Consider the following 21,327-nt stretch of genomic DNA (forward strand, 5'->3'; position numbering starts at 1 on the left):
TGAAAGGCATGGCTAATTTGTGCTCCAAAGCAAGTCTACCAGTTTATATCCCTTCTCAAAGTAGTTTAATCGTGCCCTCTTTAACACTCTGTAATATTCAACTTTTTGATATTTGCAGTCTCGTGGGTGAGAAAGCAATAGCTCATTGTTCCAATTTGCCTTTCTTTGATTACAAATAAGGTCGGACTTTAGAACAAAGAATATAAGTCCATATTTCCGTTTACATGAAGCCCATTTTATCCTTTGTCATTTTTGAACTGGGTAATAGGTCCTTTGCTTCATGGTTTCTAAACAGCTGTCTTACGTTAAGAAAATTAATAATAAATATTTTACTGGTTTTTTTTTTTTTTACTTTATTTCTGGTATTTTTTTTTGCCAAACAAATGAAGGCCTGAATTTTTGAAACTGCCCACATAAGTGAACTGCTTTTGCTTATATCATACCGTAATAAATGCCCTCTTTTCAGGGAATTTCCTTTAGAGACTAATACACTTACTTTTTCAAAAGTTCAACTTATATTTATGTATTTTTTTAATAGATAATATATTCACATGGTTAAAAAGTCATAGAGGTACACAGGGAGCTCTCACCCTGTCCTCAAGCCACATAGTTCCTCTCTGGGTGCCCTGGGTATCCTTCCATATTTGAAATGTAAACAAGTAAATGCACACACACGCGCGCGCGCACACACACACACACACACACACTCTTTTCTTCCCATTATTGCGTAAATAGTAGCATACCATAACCAGTATTCTGCACCTTCCTTTTTTTCATTTAACATCACATTTTGGAAATAATTTCCTAACAGTTCATAAAATACTTTGTCATTTTCTTAAATGACTGAGTGTGTTTTATTGAATGCACATCACTTTGAGGATGTTCTTAAAGGAAAAAAAATCTAAGTGGAAAATACCTTGGAGTCATTTGAGGCTGGATTCTGACACAGAGGCAGGGGATTGAACTGGGGCTTCTCTACATCCTGAACAATCAGACCCTTTCCTTCCTCCATGCCTTCACCCCTATTTTCTGCCAATTAAAACTTCACAGTCTTCCATTGCTTATAACTTTTAAACACATGTGTGGTAATGTTCAGTGTATATTGCATATAAAACAATTAGTTTTAAACATATTACTTGGTTAGATAGGCTCATCTCAAATGCTATTCCTTTTGGAAGCCTTCCTTGATCTCTGATTTTCCCCAGCCAGAGTGACTTCACTCCCTCTGAAATCCTATAGGATGTTGTAATGTGTTGTGGTTATTTGTCACATCTTATGTGTGCTCAGGTCTTAGCTCTTTTCCCTGAAGACAGTCTCACTTGCCACAGTACCTTCCAGAATGGCTGCTTAATAATGTTTATAGAATTTTTGAGGTGATTAATGAATGAACAAAAGAACAAGCAGATAAGGACATAAACTTTAGTGTCAGACACTTGGGCTTTATTCCCACTTTTGCCGTTTTCTAGGTGTATCATTGGGTAAATAGCTTCTCCTCTCACCCTTTCTTTGGAATCTGTCTCATAGGATAACTGTGAAGATTAAGTGATGTAACAAAGATAAATTGCTTTGCACATAATAAGCCCTCATTAAATGTCAGCTGCTGTAATAGGAATTCAGAGGAAGGAGAGAAATCAAGAAGTCTTCCTGAACTGGATCGTGCTCTCCAGCCTCCCATCTATACTTCCTTTCAGACCCCAAATCAGAACTTCACTCTCCTCTATTCACGTTTTCTCTCTTTTATAAAAATTTACTTATTTTATTTATTTTTATTTTTGGCTGTGCGGGCTTTCTCTAGTTGTGGCTAGTGGGGGCTGCTCTTCGTTGCGGTGCGCGGGCTTCTCATTGCAGTGGCTTCTCTTGTTGCGGAGCACGGGCTCTAGGCGTGCGGGCTTCAGTAGTTGCAGCACGCAGGCTCAGTAGTTGCGGCACACGGGCCCTAGAGTGTGTGGGCTTCAGTAATTGTGGTGCATGGGCTTAGTTGCTCTACCGCATGTGGGATCCTCCCAGACCAGGGCTTGAACCTGTGTCCCCTGCATTGGCAGGCAGATTCTCAACCACTGTGTCACCAGGGAAGTCCCTTCTTTTTCTAGTACCTCATATCCCATACATTGTATGTTTGGTCAACACTACTTTCAAAATCTATTAAGAATCCAACTACATCTCACTATCCCCACTTGGACTTGGGTCCAAGCCACCATCATCTTGCACCTGATGGATTACTGCAATAGCCTCCTAGCTGGGCTTTCTGCTTATGACTTTTCACTTGTTCTCAGCAGCAACCAAAGTGCTTCTGTTAAAGGTAAGTCAGAAGATGTCTCTTCAGTTCTCAAAAGCTTCTATTGTCTTTCTCTCTCAGGGAGAGCACCCCTTCCCTCCATAACCCTCATCTTCTAATACCCTCAACCTTCTTCCACTCCAACAACACTGGTCTCCAAGATGCTCCTCAAACCTCCCGGGCATGCTCTTGTCCCAGAACGTTTTCACTTGCTGTTCCCTCTTCTGAATTCATTTCTCTCAGATGGCTGCATGATCCACTCCCTTCTTGTTCCTTCAGTTCTTTACTGAAAACACGCCTTCTTACTGAGGTTTTCCCTGGTTATTCGATCCAAAATTACACACACACACACACACACACACACACACACACACACAGCTTTCAGCTTTCATATCCTAGTTCCCTGCTTTTCTCAACAGCTGTTACTATTTAACATACTATATATATTAATTATTTTGCTTGTTTTCTGTCACACCTAGTATAAGTTCCATGAAAGTGGGGCGTTTGATTTGATTTGTTGACTGCTCTATCCCAGCACCTAGAATATGTAGATTATATCTATTGACAATTACCACACTAAAAATCAAAGCTAGGACATTTAAAAATATTTACATATTAATTCATTTAAAATGATAAATGCATCAACATAAATAACATTTTTATGAAAAATAACTATATTTTCCAAAACAAAACAAAAAATTTAGTGAGAAGAGTGGTATTGTTTTACAGTCTTGAAAACCTGTTTAAAGTCTGACTTAATAGAAGATAGGGCTTCACTGGTGGCGCAATGGTTAAGAATCCGCCTGCCAATGCAGGAGACATGGGTTCGAGCCCTGGTCCGGGAAGATCCCACATGCCACGGAGAAACTAAGCCCGTGCACCACAACCACTGAGCCTGCGCTCTAGAGCTGGTGAGCCACAACTACTGAGCCCGTGTGCTACAGCTACTGAAGCCCACACACCTAGAGACCACGCTCTGCAACAAGAGAAACCACTGCAGTGAGAAGCCCGCGCACCACAACAAAGAGTAGCCCCCGCTCACCACAACTAGAGAAAGCCCATGTGCAGCAACAAAGACCCAATGCAGGCAAAAATAAATTAATTAATTAAATTTTTTTAAAAAGAAAACTCCCACAAATCTCAAAAAAAAGAAAAAAAATAGGGCTTCCCTGGTGGCGCAGTGGTTGAGAGTCTGCCTGCCGATGCAGGGGACACGGGTTCGTGCCCCGGTCCAGGAAGATCCCACATGCCGCGGAGTGGCTGGGCCCGTGAGCCATGGTCACTGAGCCTGCACGTCCGGAGCCTGTGCTCCACAACGCGAGAGGTCACAACAGTGAGAGGCCCGCGTACCGCAAAAAAAAAAAAAAAAAAAATAGAAGATAGATGTCTTCTTATGTCTACTTCTGCAGTCAATCTGTCGTGACATGTCATAAAACCTCTGGACAATCACACAGTCTACTCATAAGAAAATGAGAGTTAAAAAAATAATGTCTTAGTATTATTAGGAAAATAGTTTTGATCTCACAGACCCACTAAAAGGGTCAGGACCACACTTTGAGAACTGCTGGCTTAGAACATGAAGTCCAAACTCCTTAGCGTGGCATTCATATATATCCACACCTTTGTGTATATAGTTCCCTTCTCACTCTACCCAGCAAATCCCCGCTGGTCATTCAAGGCCCATCTCACCTCCTGACAGCTCTAGACAGTTGTTCCCTCCTCTCTACTGCCATAATAGTTTTCTCTTCTCTCTTATAGCACATACTACGTTATCTTCTTGGTGTCTATTTAAGTGTCTATCTCCCCAAATGACTATCTTTCTAAAGGAAGCAACTATAACTTAATCTCCTTTATATCCCCCAGCCCAGCTAACACCCAAAAGATATTTCATAAATATTTGCTGAATAAAGAAATAAGAGAGGAGGTAAAGGGAAGAGGGGGTTCCAGTTTCCCTACAGGGAGCTCTGGCACTGATATAAATAATGATTCTTGATAAGATTATCAATACCTAACTTTTTCCTAACATCGGCTCAGTTAACTATATAGTTTACAAAGTGAATCCCAAGCATTCACATGATCCTCTCCATGAAGTGGAGAGGGAAGAGTCATTAGTTTTACTTTACAAATGAGGAAACCAAGGCTCAAAGAGATGAAACGACTTGCCCAAAGATGCACTACAAATTAGTGACAGCCAATGTTGAATCCAGGTTTCTGACTCTAAGTCCAGTGCTTTTTCCCTGGAAGAGGAGAAAAGAGAAGTCAGTGCCCTAGTGATTCCATCTTAGGCTGTTACTCTGAAGCCTGCTAAACCTCCTCTTCGGCTGGCTTTACAATGCTCTCTAGATTTTTCCTACTAGGGACCTACCTTAGGGTTACATTTTATAAGCATCCAACCTCTTCCTTCTTTATCATCAATTACCTACAGCCACTCACATCTACCACCTTTGGTAGCTGGCTCATGGCCACTACCACTTGAGCCTTACATTCTCATTAGCAGTTCAATGAGCATTTGGCATTAGGAGTAAGGATATGAATAAGACAGATCTTATTCTTAGATGCTTAGTCCAGTCTGCTTCCTTTCACTCTTTGAATGTACTATTTCCTCCTTCTGGAATATACCCTCTCTCAAATCTTCTAACTTTGAGCAGTTTATTGCTCTTTCCTCAATGTTTCCATAACACTTGGTTCTCATCACTGCCATAATTTATCACGTAACCAAAATGATTTGCTTATGTCTGTCTCCCTCCTAGACTGTGAGCTGTTCAATTCAATGGTGTGGATGCACTCTTCCATCTCTGATTTCCCTGACACTGCCAATCCCTCTCCCTCTCCTTGAAACGTTTCTCCCCCTTCCTGTATACTCCATAACCCTGATTCCTCAATCGTTTTGACCACTCTTTAAACTGAACATGTCTCAACAGGGGGCCCTCACGCTTTTGCTCTTTCCTACTCCTATCTTTCAGTTTCAGCTATCATATTGACCTGAATGTTTCCAAAATACCTATTCTCCATCCTCCTCTGAACTCATTGCTGTACCCATCTCAGGGATCTTGTGGCCACCTCAAGCTCAGCAAGCCTAAAAGCAAAGCCTTTGTCAATTCCCTCAAGCTGGTTCCTCCTTATGACAACGCCATTTCTGTGAAGACACCACCACCCATCTTTCTGGACTTGCCGTTACTCCAAACTCCTTTCCCTCTTCTTCTTTGCCCAATGTGTCTTAAATTTGGCTCTTTTTTTTTCCTCCCACCCTTAAAAACCAAAATTGGGTTCTGAGGTCAGATTGCTTCAGTTCTGCCACTTATGAGTCGTGGTTAAATGAGATATAATACAGTAAAGGGCTTAACCCAGTGCTCGATACATAGTAGACATTCAATAAATGCTAATTATGTTTGTTATCATCATTTCCTTGTATGCAGAAGGTTGCCAGTAATCTCCCAACTAATCTCTTTGCCTCCTCTGGTCATTATTCTATATACTGGGAGGGGAACTAATATGGAACATCTATTAAGTGCTAAGCACTTCAACCTTACAGCAACCTTATGCAGTAATATCAGCATCATTTTATAAAAATGAACAGAGCCAAGAGATTTGAACATAGATCTGACTCTAAAGCCTGTTCCCTTTCCACACCTCCAAATTACCAGGTAACCATAAAACATCATTTTCCACACACCATCTTGCTCAAAAAAACCTTCAATCACAACCACTCCCATTTCCCTTCAGAACATAACCCAAATTCATTTTCCTAGGGTTTACAGTCTTAGACTATTTCCCTACATCCCAGCACTTTCCTATGGGAACACTGTGCTTCAGAGAAACAGATCTACTGCCCCAGCCATGTCTTGTACACATATACACCCTCATCTTCCTACCTGACATCATGCCCTCTCCATTCCCCTTCCCTTGTCTAAATCTGGCCTTTCCTTCAAGGCTTAGCTGGAGTTGCCACCACCCAACCCCTACTGCCTGTCCTGACTTCTCCAGTCCCCCATCAAGCCTCCTCTGATCCCTGGAGCACCTGCCTGTATGCTTTTTGACACTTGGTGTTTCTTTGTACTTATGTTTTCTCACCAAGCTGTAAACATCTACACTTCAGGGAATCAGCCTCTTTTTTTTTTCTTTTTTTTCTTTTTTTGTATCCCAAGTAGCCCAGAGCCCTACATATATATAGAAAGTGTTCAATAAATATGGGTTGTTTTGGATGAAAGATGATCTTCCCAACTGGTTGATGTCTCTCTCCCTCTGGGGGTAAGAGAACGAGCTTCAACTTAATTTTACCTGTTGTCTCCAGGGCTACCCCCCTGGAATGCTCCTTGGGTTTATTCTTTAGTTTCTCACCCTCCCTGCCCTCCCTTCTCCACTGCCACCCTCTCAGACTCTCTCCTCCAGGACTATTTCTTCAGCTCATTCCCTCCAACCTCACCATTACCCCAGGGCAGGTCCTCATTCCCCTCCCCCAGGCCCAGACCCCCTCCTGCAGTGTCCCGCCTCAGACCCTCTACCCCAGGACTATGCCTTTGGCTTCGGACCCCCAACCCCGGATATCCTCTCCCAGAGCCGCGGCGTGGTTCTATTTCTAGGATTATTTATTTAGCTTCTTCCCCCTCCCCCTGGGCTGCCACTCAGGCCCCCCTCCTCCAGTTCCACCCCTTTGGACCCTGCCTCCAGAGCGGGTCTTTTGGCCTCTGCGACTCCCACCCCAGGGTCGTTCCTCGGCCAGTGTCTCCGGGCTGGGCCGGAGCCGCCGGCTCCGCGGGTCCCGCCTGGGTGCTGCCCCCGCGCCCCTGGCCGTCCCCCGCCAGGGCGCGGCGCGCGGAGGCGGGGGCGCGCTGGCTGCCGAGGCGGCGGCGGCGGCGGCGGCGAAGACAGGCGGGCCGGGCGCGTGTCCGCGGCGCGGTGACTCGGCGGCTCCGCAGCGGCTGCAGCGGGAGGACCCGGCCGGAGCCGCCGCCGCCGCCGCCGCCGCCGCCATCGCAGCCGGGCGGCCGGGCCCCGCCGCCGGGATGCCGAAGAGCCGGGGCGGCCGCGCCGCGCCGGGGCTGTCGCCGCCGCCGCCAGGCCTGGCCCCGCGCTGGAGCCTCTGGCGGGCCCCGGAGCGGCTGCTGCTGCTGCTGCCCGCGCTCTGCTGCCTCCCGGGCGCCGCGCGGGCGGCGGCGGCGGCGGCGGCGGCGGCGGGGGCCGGGGACCGGGCGGCGCGGGCGGCCGAGGCGGAGGCGCCCTTCGCCGGGCAGGTGGGGCTGGCGCGCCGGGCCGGGGCGGGGGCTCGGGACCTCCGGGCAGGGCGGGGGGCGGCGCCGGGGCCGGGCCTGGGCCGGGCCGCGCCGGCCGCCCGGGGCGCAGAGGTGGAGTGCCGGGGGTCCGCGCCGGGACCTAGCGGCCCAGGGCGGGGGCTGGGAAGGGCCGCGCCAGGCCCGCGGGGGCCCGGAGCCGCTTCAGCACCGCGGACAGGGGCAGCGGGCGGGGGCGGAGCGGGAGGGTCGGAACTGTGGCGGTGTGGCGTGTGGCCTGCCTGACTATGTGTGAGGGAAGCCGTACAACGCCTGGGAGTAAATAGTAAGCGCAGCCAGTCTGTTGTGGTTTGGGAGAAGGACCCGAGGATGTTCAAGCTGGAGACGAGAGGACAGGGCGGGGGGGAGCGGGGGGCAGGGAGGGCGGCAGGGGACGGGGGAAGGACTCGATCACTGTCTTCGTATCTGAAGGGCTGTCACGTGGAGGAAGGACGGCCTTGCTCTGCGTGGCCCCGCAGGACAGAACTAGGGCCAACGGGGGTGGGGGTAAGGGTCGCAAGAAGGCGAATTTCGCTCAACATGAGAAGAAGTTTGTAACAATCGGAGCTGCTCATCGCAGACATGTGCAAGCAAAAGCTCCAGGAGGGGACTGGATGCATGCATGCATAATACCTGCCTGGATACAAGCATAATAATAACAATAATGCCAGCTAGCATCGACTGAGCACTCACTATGTGCCAGGCCTGGTGCTGAGTTTTATGTGGATTATCGCGTTTAATCCTCGTAACTACGCTACGAGATATTTGTAATTATTTTCCTCATTTTACAGATGAGGATACAGACTCACAGAACTAAGTAACTTGCCCAAGATCACACAGCTAGTGAGTAATGGAGTTGGGATTCTAACCTAGGCAGGCTGACTGTAGTCTCCGCATATTTAACCATGATATTATCCTATGTCACACAAGGGGGGCGGGGGGCAGTTAGACTAGGTAATATCTCTGGTCTCTTGCAACCCACAGGTCTGCAATTCTGATAAGTGATGTTGAGACAGTGTTTTTTTTGCTGAGGAATATCAGAGTGATTGCCTCACTTATTGTAAGAGATGGAGTGTGTTTGTTGAAGCAATCTATTTGTTCAGAAGAATCTGTCAGAACAGGAATTCTTAACTGGGCATGGGACTCAGGGAGTCTGAAATCTTGTGTAAAATTGTGTTTGTATGTGCAAATGGGTTTTTCTTGGAGAGGATCCCTCGATTTCTTCAGACTCTCAGAGGGGTACATGATCCCCCCCAAATTAGGGTGTGTAGAAAGTCTCTAGTCCTGCTGGTAGTTTTCTTCCAAATGCCTTATAATTGCTGTTGACTTTTAGTGAAAACTTTCCCTAGCTTGTTTGTGTTTTCAGCTTTATTTCCTCTCAGAGTAATGCATTTCATGAGTTTATACCCTATAAAAAGTAGGATTCCTTTAGTCTCCCTGAATGCACAGGGTGAGGCTGAAAGACCCTAGCCTGGGATTTAGGAGGCCTGGGCTTCTAATCCTACCTTGGCTCCTGGTGGCTTCTGTGACCTTGAGCCATTTCCTTGCCCTCTCTAAGCCTGAATTTTACCGTCTCTAATACAAAGAGATAGGGCTAAATGATCTCAACTCTGAAACCCTTGTATTCCTATGATATTTCAAGCATTAAGAGGAGGCTTTTTGTTTGAATATGTTAGGATTGGGAGAGAAGGTAAAGCTACCCACTCCTTATCTTTATCAGTTTTATAGGCTTTGATTATTCCACCTCTCTCAGCCTTTGTCTTTTCATACTTGTTTCCCCCTTATAATATGCCACCTCTAGAATAGTCACATTCATCCTCGTGAATCATTTTAATTATCCTTTTCTAGATATCGTTGGCTCCTAACTTTCAATGGATGTCAACCTGACCATTCTCCCCAGATATGGGACCTTGTCATCTTACACAAAGGAGGATGATTTCCTCTTTGATTTTTAGGTCCCTTCCTGCTTCTGCCTATCTTTTTGTCAGCCTTCCTGATCCCAACACATTAGGACACTGCCTTTAGGAAACAATCCGCAGTAGATCCCCGATCCCTTTCCTGGGTCAAAACTGATAGCCTGGAGCACAGCACCCTATCTGTGTATTATCCTTACCGGAGTACATTGTTACCTTACACTTCCCACGTTGACATTTAGCTTCCATTTTGTGTCCCACTCAGTACCTTCCTTCAGCTCTCTCTCTCTCTCTCCCCCTCCCTCTCTCTCTCTCTCTCCTTTGGCAGAGCATGTCCCTACCTGAAAGGGCTTAGTACGATCTGCAGTCCTGAAATTTTCACTTTGCTCTACGTCTTCTGGATCACTGATAAAAAATTGAAATCAGACGGATCCCAGCATGGTCTCTTGGGGACCCCTGCATTCTTAATCTCCTTTCATTTAGAGACGTGACCAGCTCCATCTATTTATTTATTTCCACCTATTAATTTATTGCCTTCTATTGTTTACTTCCTTCTACCATTTTCTCTCTGAGTTCTCAGGCCCTCATCACCCTCAGTTCCATGGTATCTCCATTTTCCATTTCTAATATATTGTCCAAAACTTTCTGAAAGATAATTATATCCACTCCTTCTGTGGACAATTTGCACACTATTATCCCCTCATTGAATCCTAATGGATCACGTGATTGAAACCTTATAGAAATATTGATGCTTTTCAGCGAGAAGATAACGTTGCTTAGTCCTCTCTCTGTCTTTTAAGGCCTCTGCAGTCTGACTCCACCCTACCACCTCACTAGAAGCTGCCTTTCCCCCTGCTCATCCATACACATCCTTACTCCAGACAAGCTTGTCTCTCCTTTATCCTAAGATAAGCTCCCCATGTTTCCCTGGACATTTACACATGCTGTACCTCCCCCCATCCATCTGCCTCCTTTCTTAAAGTTCCAGCTCAAGCCCTGCCTCTCTAGGAAACTCTCCCTGACTTCTCTAGGCATTTATTTCTCTCTTCTCAGAAGAGCACTTTGAGGCAGCTCCAGCCAGCTTGTCATTTAATTTTTTTTTTAATACTTAAACATTATTTTCAGGAAAAGGGTTGTGGTTCTTAGGCAGGGCCTTCCCCAACCAAAGTGCTTTATGGTTTTAGATCCAGCACAGTCCTCAACTCTCAATGTTCGTTGTTAATTACTCAGAAAGCATCCAATGATTCTTCTCTTCATCCTTTAGGCCAAAAAGTTACATGCATCTGAAATAGACACTCATGGGCATGTGGTCTCAAGGTGCCTTCTAAAACCCTTCTTAGGGATAAAACTCATTGCCTGCCTGTCCTTCCTTCAATGAAAATAGAGGATATTCTGCTTGTCAGTGGTTCCACAATGACACCCTTGAGTTCTTTCATATAGGCTGTCATCAAGTGGTAGTGATATACAATAGAGAGGAATTGAGAGGTACGGTTTAGGGTACAGGTTAGGGTACGACAACGGGTTAGGGTTAGGGTACGTGTTAGGGTACGGGTTAGTGTTAATGTATGGGTTAGAACTAGGGTACGGGTGACCTTAGAGATCCCTAAGTAAGCGCACTTAACAGATACTTTGTAAATTGCCATAAGTGAGTTGCCCAAGGTCACTAAGCCTGACAGTAGGTGATTCAGAACTAGAACTTTTCCCTGGTTTCCTGACTTCTTGGTTGAAAGCGTTTTCACTGTCTTTGTCTTTGATTTCATATTTCTGATCTTTTATTACCAAAAGACAAAGCCCCCCCAAAATTTGTTCAATCTGTTTTCTCCTTTGCTTTCTTGAGTCTTTCTTTTGTATTTTGCACATTGAGGGGTCCCACTGATTCTCTAATTGGCTTCCTGTGTTTGGTTTATTTAAAGCATCTCTTTCTCTTATTATTAGCTGAGTAGAATGCCCCATAAATAGATTTTTGGCCCTCCTAACTTCCAATTTGATTCTGAGGAAGGTCAGTATAGGCAGAAAGAGACAAGGCAATCAGCACAGGCCACATGAGTGACAGAGTGTGACTCCAGGACCCAGGGCTTAATGGATTCCTGCTCTGTAGACTGGTTTTGAGGGGTCTGCTCTGGGCAGATGGAGAAAGTTCCTCAGTTTGCACCTGTAGTCAAGGAAAGTTAGAGCCCTAAATGAGTTTAGGGGTGGGGTAGGCCTATTAAGAAGCACTAACAGACTCCCAAGCCAAAACTGTATTTCAATGTGATCATGGCCTCCAATATGTCTTCATTTTTGTCTGAAAAAAAATTCTCACTCTTAGGAAGTTCTTCCTTTTACCTAACCTGAGTCTACTCTGCTGCATTTTTAAATCATTTTCTCTTATTACTACTATGGTTTTTCCTATCACATTAATAGCCTCATATCTGTAAAGCACTTTGCATTTTCCAGATGCTTTCATGTGCCTGGCCCCACTTGATCCTAGCAACAACACCATGAGGTGGACTAGGAAGATATTGTCCTCATTTTATAGAGGAGGAAACGGAGACTCAGAGAGATGATGTGGCTTGTCCACACATTGTCCAGAGACCCATATGGAGCTAATAAACAGTAAAGCAAGGACCAGAAGCTGGGTTTTCTGTCCTAGATCTGAGGTTTTCCCTATATATGAAACTGTCCTATTCTGGATTATTGTAATAGCCTTTTAGCTAATCTCCTCCACTTTCAGGTATATCCCACGCCAGTCATTGAAAGAGGTAGTTTTAGAGCAAATAAATGTAAATTATAGTTGTACCAGAGAGATTAATCTTAGAGATTAAACCTAGCCTTATGATATGGTATAGTTTAGACTCAAAATCAGAGGAAGCAATTCTTAATAGACTGCAGCCAATGACTCCTCAGGACCTAGCACAGTGCCTGGCACCTTCTAGATACTTGATAAATATTTTAAAATCGATTGTATTATCTGTGTCCCCCACCAACTTCCTTCATAGTGCTTGGCACGCAAAAGTCCGTACCTGTTTTGAAGAAAAATCAATGTATGCTAGAGGTTTAAAGGTCTGGGGAAGCACCAAAGGGGGAGGAGGTGGGGTTGGGGAAGTTAGGGAATGTTCTAGGAAGAAGGTTGGTATCGAAGATGAACCTTTGAGGGAGGAAACGGACAAAGAACGGTGAGTGGGGCAGCCCAGAGGGAAGGAAAACATGAACCAAGGATCCACACACGTGCAGGGCGTATTTAGGAAATGGTAGAGGATTTGATGTGCCTGAGGCCTTGAGTTATTGCTATTTCCAGTAAGAGTGTTTGAGAAGAGGCTGGAAAGGGAGGCTGAGAGCAGACTGTGAAATTGGCTTTTGTCCAAAGACTGAGAGGAATCATGAAAGGTTTCTGAGCAGAGAAGTGACCTGTTCAGATTCTCAGAGCCGTGTTGAGGGGACGGAGGCACCGAGGCCTGTTCTGAGTTGTTCTGGGAGCTGGCTGATGCCCTGGGCGCTTTTAGCTTTCTTCACACAACTCAGGTCTGTATACCTGTTCTAGTGTGTGGATAAAAGTTGTGCACCCCAGCTCTGGCCCTCCCCAGCTGAGCAATTCTGGAACAAATCATTTGGTTTCACTGGCCCTCAGGATCAATTTCGTTCAAGTCCTTCCCTGGTTTTTCTTCATCATTACTCCATGCATTCATTTTCAAGGGCAACTTGGAACTAGGCTTTGATGATCTATAGGATAACAGCAAAGCCACATTTATAAAAGATAATATTTTCTCAAAAATCAGACACGTTCTTATAGCAAAGTAGGTAGAGAAAAGCAAGGCATAATTATTAGCAACTCTGTTAGCAATAATTTTTTACATTTATTTATTTATTTTGCTACGCCGGGTCTTAGTTGCAGCACGTGGGATCTTTAGTTGTGGCACATGGGATGTTTGTTGCAGCACGCAGACTCTCGGTTGCGGCATGCAGGAATTAGTTCCCCAATGAGGGATCGAACCTGGACCCCCTGCACTGGGAGCGCAGTCTTACCCACTGGACCACCAGGGAAGTCCCAGCAATAATAATTTTAAAACTCCCTTCTGTACCACAAACGCTCACATCCATACCATTCTCTGTGCCCCAAAAGCACTGGGCCAGAAAGAGCCATCAGCTCTTCAGCTGGTCTTCCTCTCACCTGCCTCAGTAGAATCAGCCGCCAGCCCAGCACTTCCACCTCCTGAACAGATCTTCCCTGTGGCCGCTTCTCTTCACCACTGTTGCCTCTACTTTAGACTAAACTTCCATCCTGTCTCACCTGGATTCCAGAAACTTCCCACCTGATCCGCCTCTCTTGCCTGCCTCTAATCCTTCTTCCCACGGCAGCCAGAGTGACCTTTTAAAAATAAATCTAGGTGCTCTGTGACGACCTAGATGGGTGGAGTGGAGGGCGTGGGTGGGAGGGAGGTCCAAGAGGGAGGGGATGTGTGTATGCGTATGGCTGATTCACTTCACTGTGTGGCAGAAACTAACACAACATTGTAAGGCAATTTTACTCCAGTAAAAAATAAATAAATAAATAAATTTAAATAAATAAATAAATCTACGCAGGGGCCAGTTGTATCTGAAGCAAATATGGCAAAAGTCAAGATTTAACAAAGCCGGTTGGTGATTATCCAAGGTTTTTTTGTTGTTGTTGTTGTTTTTATTTTTGGCTGTGTTGGGTCTTCGTTTCTGTGGAAGGGCTTTCTCTTGTGGCAAGCGGGGGCCACTCTTCATCGCGGTGCGCGGGCCTCTCACTATCGCGGCCTCTCTTGTTGTGGAGCACAGGCTCCAGATGCGCAGGCTCAGTAGTTGTGGCTCACGGGCTTAGTTGCTCCACGGCATGTGGGATCTTCCCAGACCAGGGCTCGAACCCATGTCCCCTGCATTGGCAGGCAGATTCTCAACCACTGCTCCACCAGGGAAGCCCCTATCCAAGGGTTTTTTAAAAATTATTTTTATGCCTTTCTGAATGCTTATAATATTTAATTTTTTTTTAATTTTTAAACAAAAAAATCTGGTATGTGACTCCCACTCTCACCTTGCTTAAAATGGCTTTTAAGGTAAAGGCTAAACTAATATTACAATACTATGGCCACTTCTCAATTTTTATTATGGAAAAATTTCAAACACACACAAAAGTAGAACAAATAGTGTCACAAGCCCCTCGTACCCAGCAACCCCCCAGGCTGCTTAATCAGGCCTCTGAGCCCCTGCATCACCAAGTCCTCCCCACCTCTCTGCTCCCTTTTATACCAGCTTCTCAGTCAACTCCAGCTGCCCTGGCCTTCTTTGTCTTTTCTTAATAAGTAGGCTCCTTCCCATCTCAGGAATTCAATAAGCTATTCTTTTCCTGGGACACTCATTATCTGACCTTCACCTTCACCTCTTCTGCTCATACACAGGTCTCAGCTGAGATGTCACATCCTCTGGGAGGCCATCCCTGACGTCACAGCCTAGATCTCCTGTCACACACTTTCTTTCCCAGCACCTTCTCCTTTTCCTTTGCTTATCACCGTTGGAATGAAACATTTTGTCTTTCCATGTTTCCCTCCCCCTCCAGGCTGTAAGCTCCACGAGGAAGAGCTCAGTAGGAGAGACAGGCATGGAAACCACTATTGATAATGTACTATGAAAGATGCTGTAAGTAAGGGGTGCATATGGGAGCACAGAGGAAGTCCATTTAACCTTGAGATAGTCCTCCCAGGTGAGGTGACATTCCAGTTGCATTTCAGAGGAAATTTATCTATTAGTTCATCAGGGAGAGGCCAGTATCCACGTGGGAAAGGCCTTCTAGGGAGAGGGAATGAAAAAAGGCAGAGAGGAAGGAACTTGCAGGCTGTTTTCAGGCAACAGAAGCAGATCAGTAGCTAGAGGAGGGGGCACTTGGGGTAGGGAATAGAAGGGTGGGGCATACACGTCGGAGGGAAAGACTAGAAAGGTGCATTGGCGTCAGACCGTGAGGCTTGCCGAGCGCTATGCTGAGGAGCTTAGACTCTAAGACTGGCCGTGAGGATCAGCTCCACGCTCAATCCAATTAAGCTAAAGTAATAGAACTTTATATAATTACTGAGAGGTTGTCTACTTCAGCCATCTGCATATTTCAGTTGAGAAACTAAGGCCTGACCACGGTCTCTGTCTTCCTTCTTCCCTCTTCTAAAACTCATCAATAAGTTAAGCCCCGTCGGACAGAAAATGATGGCAGATTTGCAGGAAGGCACCGGAAAGGGCAAGGAAGACTAAGGCGCCTCGCTTCTCAGAGAGTGAATGTGCGCATGGCTACCCTCCTGGCCATGGGAGGAAGCCTCCCCAGAATTGGGAAACTCAGACATCCCAGTGTCTGGCTGATCCAAAACCCCAAATGTACCACCTCCCTGGGCATGGTGATTGTCTGGCTTGTGGTGGCCTCCTGGGAGTGGGCCAAGGACACTGTGCAGAGCGCCAGGGAATTCCCGCTGGTGCACTTTCCACCCACTCGAGAGATGGTGGCAGCCAAGAGGCAATGCCGTGCCATTAAGGTGTTTGTCAAGAAGCTAAGTTGGGATTTGTGGGCGATCCTGAGGGCCCTTTTTAGACTGGCTGTGAGTGGGAAAAGACGAAAAATTTAAAAAGACACAGCCTTTGGAGGCAAACCAGAGCTAGCGTGGAGGGTGTAGCACGGCAGAGAGAACCCTCCCTGGGAGGCAGGGACACTAGCCTCCGTTTTCAGCTCCTCCACTAACTTGCTCTGTGACTTTGGATAAGTCATTTCTCCCTGAGTTTTATTTTTCTCTTCCGCAAAATAAGCGTGTTAAATTAGATGATCCCTAAGTATTTGTTGATGAGTGCATTTTCTAGATACGTCCATGGTTAGGCCTTCACGTTTGAAGTTTTAAAAAATTAGTTATAACTCAGGTGGGTTCAGCAGCAAGGCTGAGACCTCAGTTCGGTGGGTGGAGGAGGAAGTGGGGTGTTGGTGGGACAGGAGTTGGAGGGAACTGCCACAGTGATAAGGCTGATTTCTGAGGAGTCACCAAAGGACACAGTGATTTGGTCCAGCAGTAATGACCAAAGGTGGTGGTCCATGTACTGCTGAAGAGTGTGGGAGAAAAATACAGACAATAACATTGTGAGAATGCTTACTATGTGCCAGGATCTGCTAAATGCTTTACATTCATCTGTTAGCTTCTTACTGCTACTGAAACAAATTACCACAAGCTTTGGGGCCTATAACAATACAAATTTATTTTCTTACAGTTCTGAAATTTATTAGTTCTTATTTAATATTATCTTACAGTCTGAAGTTTGAAATGGGACTAAAGGGACTAAAATCAAGGTGTCAGCAGGGCTGCATTATTTCTTGAGGCTGCAGGGGAGAATTCGTACCTTGCCTTTTCCAGCTTCTAGAGGCCGCCCGCATTCCTTGGCTTGTGGCCCCCTTTCGACAATGGCATTACTCTGACATCTGCTTCTGTCTTGACGTCTCCATCTCTGACTCTGATGTCCTGCCTCCCTCTTATAAGGACCATTGTGATTACACTGAGACCACCTGGATGAGCCAGGCTAATCTCCCCACCTGAAGATCCTTAACTTAATCATACCTGTAAAGTCTCCTTTGCCATGTAAGGCAACATAGCAGGTTTCAGGAATTAGGATGTGGACATCTTTGAAGGGCCATAATTTCAGCTAGTACTGAATCTTACTGAATCATCATCTTACTGAATCCTCCTAACAACCCTTCTTTTAATATCCTCTATGTAACGGATGAATAAAAATGATGGCTTAAAGAAGTTAGGTCATTTGCCCAAGGACACTCAGCTGGAAGGAGCAGAGTTAAGTAATATTTGGCATGTGGTGGCATCTGGGTCCCAAGTGACCTGTCTTTTCAGATACAACCTCACTCAGCTCCCAGGTGTGTAGGGACTAGAGTCTCACTCTCCGGAGGACACTGAGAACCAGGCAGGGAACCTGAGGTCCTGAGAAACAGATTAGTGTCCTTACAATCTCAGTTTAGGACCTGAGTGCCAGCCAGGGAAACTGAGGCCAAAACCCACTTGTAAGGGCTGGCTGAGGAGACAGGCAGGTGAAGGACCCAGGGATGAGAGCAGAGCCGAGGCACAGAGGGCAGGGGCTGGCTTTTGAGCCAACTTTAATAGAAAGCTTTCCTAAATGGCAACATGCTTCCTGGCCTAGCAAATCAGAGGTGATACTGAACACAACATGCCCATTCTTCGTGGCACAGGGTCATCAACTCCCAGCTGTCCTTACTGCGGTGGTTCTCAAACTTTAGTAGGCAACAGAATCACTTTAGGTGCTCTCTTTTTAAAAACGCAGATTCCAGGCTTCCCTGGTGGCGCAGTGATTGAGAGTCCGCCTGTCGAAGCAGGGGACACCGGTTCGTGGCCCTGTTCAGGAAGATCCCACATGCCGCGGAGCGGCTGGCCCGTGAGCCATGGCCGCTGAGCCTGCGCGTCCGGAGCCTGTGCTCCGCAACGGGAGAGGCCACAACAGTGAGAGGCCCGTGTACCGCAAAAAAAAAAAAAAAAAAAAAATCCCCCCAAAATGCAGATTCCCAGTTCCCAACCTCAGAGGGTCTGATTTTGTAGGTCTAAATTCACGTTTGGGAATACGTACTTTTAACAAGTTCATTGGATGAGGTGATGCTGACAGCCCATGATGCACAAGGACTGCCCAGTGAGAAACACAGCCTCAGTGTTTGGGGCTGCAGTGCAGTGAGGGCTTTAGAGTTGTTTGTCACCTATCAGGAAAATAACAGCCATTATTATTGCTATCGTTTACTGAGCACTCAATACCACGTATTATGTTATTTAATCTTTGCAACCACTCCACGGGGCACATGCTAAGGACATCATGCAGATGGAGCTTGATGTGAGCAGTAGCCAGGCTGAATAATTTGCTGAGGGTTGTGTAACAAGTAAATGGGAGAGTTAGGATTTGAGCCCAGCACAGTGTGTCTCCAGAGCGTGTACTCTTATCCATACCCTAAATGTCCTCTCAAGCTGCCTCGCTCCTCACTGCTCTCCACACCTCACTACCATTCATGTCCACCTGCTCAGATAAGGAAACCAGCTCTCTTTCTGAGCCCCATCCTAGGAGGCTATCGACTGAATGCCTAGTGCTTTCCCTAAATGCCTAGTGCAGAATTCAGGGTTGAAAGGACCCTTAGAGAATATTCAAGGCAGCCCTATATGGGAATCCCTTTATAATAGTGGTTCTCAACATAGGATAATTTTGCCCACCGTCGAGGGAACTCTTTGGCCAATGGAGACATTTCTGGTTGTCACAGCTGAGGGGGTGGTGCTGTTGGCATCTTGTTGTAGAAGCCAGGGATGCTGCTAAATGTCCTACGATGCACCGGACAGCCCTGTACAACAGAATTATCTGGCCCAAAATACCAGTAGTGCTGGGATTGAGAAACTCTGTTCTATAGCAAATTTTGCCCAGCAATGACTCATCCTCTCCCTGAGCACTTCAACTTGTTTTATTCAATAAAGAGGTATCTATGCTGGCCCTGTGCTAGGTGTGGGGATACAATAGTGAAGAAGACAAGACTATGGGCCCCGCCCTCGGGCATTGTGTAGTCAAGCAGAGGAGACAAGCAATTCCACTGCAACGCTGTGTGATAAGAATTGTGATAAGGAGAAGGATGGGTACTGACCAGGGATGTAGAAGGAACTCCTGAGTTAAGGGGTCAAGGAAGGCTTCCCCAGAGAAAGAGAGAGGAGCGTGATCTAGACAGAAGGAACTATGTATGTCAGGGTCTGGAAGAATTAGAACACAGAGTGCTAGGTGGGGAGTGGTGAAGGAGGCTGCAGAGGTAGGCAGGGACCATATCATAAAGCCTCTTGGTTTTTTAAAACCACTTTATTGAGGTATAATTGACATACAAAAAGCTGCACATACTTACTGCGTACAACGTAATGAGTTTGGAGCTAAGTCTACACCTGTGAAACCATCACCACAATCTATATCATAAACAAATCCATCCCCACCAAAAGTTTCCTCCTGCCCTCTTTATTTCTATCTTCATCATCACCACCACCACCATCATCATCACCTTGTGCTAAGAACTTAATGCCTGCCCTTTTAGCAAATGTTTTAAGTGTATAATACAGTATTGTTGACTATGGGCACTATGCCATACAGTAACTCTCCAGGACTTATTAATCTCGTGTAACTGAAATTTTGTACCCTATGACTAATACCTCCGGTTTCCCCCTCCCTCAAATGCTCTTGACGGGAAGACTTTGAAGCTGCCTCAGGGTATTTACACCTTCTGTTCCCTCTTCCTGGAACTCTCTCGCCTCCTTCAGGTCTCTTGCTCAGATATGACTTCCTCAGAGACATCCCCTGACCATTCTCAATAAAAAAGTTGTCCCATCACTCTCCATCTCCTTACCCTACTTTATTTTTCATAGCACTTATTGCAAAATGGTTCGTCCATTAGACTGTAACTAGAAAGTAAGGAGAGTGTTTTTGTTGGATGTTCTATCCCAGAGCCTAGCCCACAGTGCCTGGACATCATAGTAGGTCCTCAATAAATACTTATTGAATGAATAGACAGAAACAGATTCGATGTTTAGGAGGTAGAGCCTATAGTTCTTTGGTAAAAGACAATGTGGACCAAGGAGAGCGGGGAGACGTGTGTCATATGAAGCCTCTGGTTTGATAACTGGGTGGGGGGTGGTGCCGAAGCCTGGCGTAGGAATCACAGCAGAAGGGTATTGAGCTCACGGTGATCTGAGATAAGGTACAGAAAGGAGTGTGAGCTATAGAAAGTCCTGCGAGGGGAAAGGGATGCCTGTCCAGTGGTCTGACACTGGTCTCTGGTTTCAGAGACAACTGGGTTTGAATCCTGCTACTTACTAGCTTTGTGGCTCTGGATGATTATTTAAACTTTCTGAACCTCAGTTTCTTCAACTGCAAACGGGGGATCATAATTCCTACCTTGTGGGGTCGTTGCAGTCTAGACTGCCTGGCACAGTGCCAGGTATATAGTAGGAGTTCTAATAATAGTAGCTATATCCTTGTTACTATAATTAGAACATCTCTGTTAAAAAGCTGTTTATTTGAGTGAGTCAAGATCTATGTCCTGTGATCTCCTGTGCTGGTCTTAGCTTGGCCGTCTGCCAGTCTCCTTCATCCACAGCCATTTGGCTTTTTGAAGACAGTCACGTCCCCTGCAGTCCTCCCTTCTCCAGCCTAAACATCCCTCATCTTTCCTTGTGGGCTATGGTTCCTATGAATGACTCCCTCCCTCTCCTGGCCACTCTCCCTTAGTCATGCTCTAGCTTGTCGCTGTCCCTCTAGAACTGGACTTGGACTTCCCATGCATGTTGAGGTCGATGCCTTGTTCCTGTTACTCACATTGTCACCCTAGATTATGACCTCAGCTGCCCAGACTCTTTGATCAAGATCTTTGATTCTTTCTTTCTCATTCCAGCCCATGCTTCCAAATTTAACACCTTCCTGCCTGTCCCTTCTTTGTAGACTTGCCTCTGGCCTTTCTGACATTACCTTCAGACCCACTGGATTCCTGACCAAACACCAGATCCTAATCATTCCCCTGCTCCTTCTCCAGGCCTCTACAGTATGGTTTGGGTTCACATCCAACCAGATGCAATGCTCCTGAACAGCCCCAGGAGACGCTGTTTTGACCGATCCATCTCTCTCCTCCCCCATGGCCATATCTGTTTTCCAAGAGCAAACGGCAGCACACCAGTTGATCTGCTACTTGCCGCCTCCATTGACACTTCTAATCTCACCACCGCCTCTGCTGTCTGCCGCTCTCTTCCCTCTTCGGGCCACTTTTTTTCTCCTTGTTATTCTCCGCTCTCTCCTTTGCCTGCCACTGCAGCTAAACATCTCAGCTTCGGCTTCT

At 46.2% G+C, this 21,327-nt stretch overlaps 1 protein-coding gene across 1 annotated transcript in view; it reads left to right on the plus strand.

Annotated features, from left to right (window-relative positions):
- Positions 1-7,442: 7,442 nt before the first annotated feature.
- The window catches only part of MMP24 (matrix metallopeptidase 24), a 45,939-nt gene continuing 32,054 nt past the window's right edge, over positions 7,443-21,327 (plus strand). The window contains exon 1 of the mRNA XM_060284062.2: positions 7,443-7,506. The gene's annotated coding sequence lies outside the window, so the exon portion shown is untranslated. The remainder of the gene's footprint in view (positions 7,507-21,327) is intronic.

Source organism: Globicephala melas, chromosome 15 (genome assembly GCF_963455315.2).
Source record: "Globicephala melas chromosome 15, mGloMel1.2, whole genome shotgun sequence".
NCBI lineage: Eukaryota > Metazoa > Chordata > Mammalia > Artiodactyla > Delphinidae > Globicephala > Globicephala melas.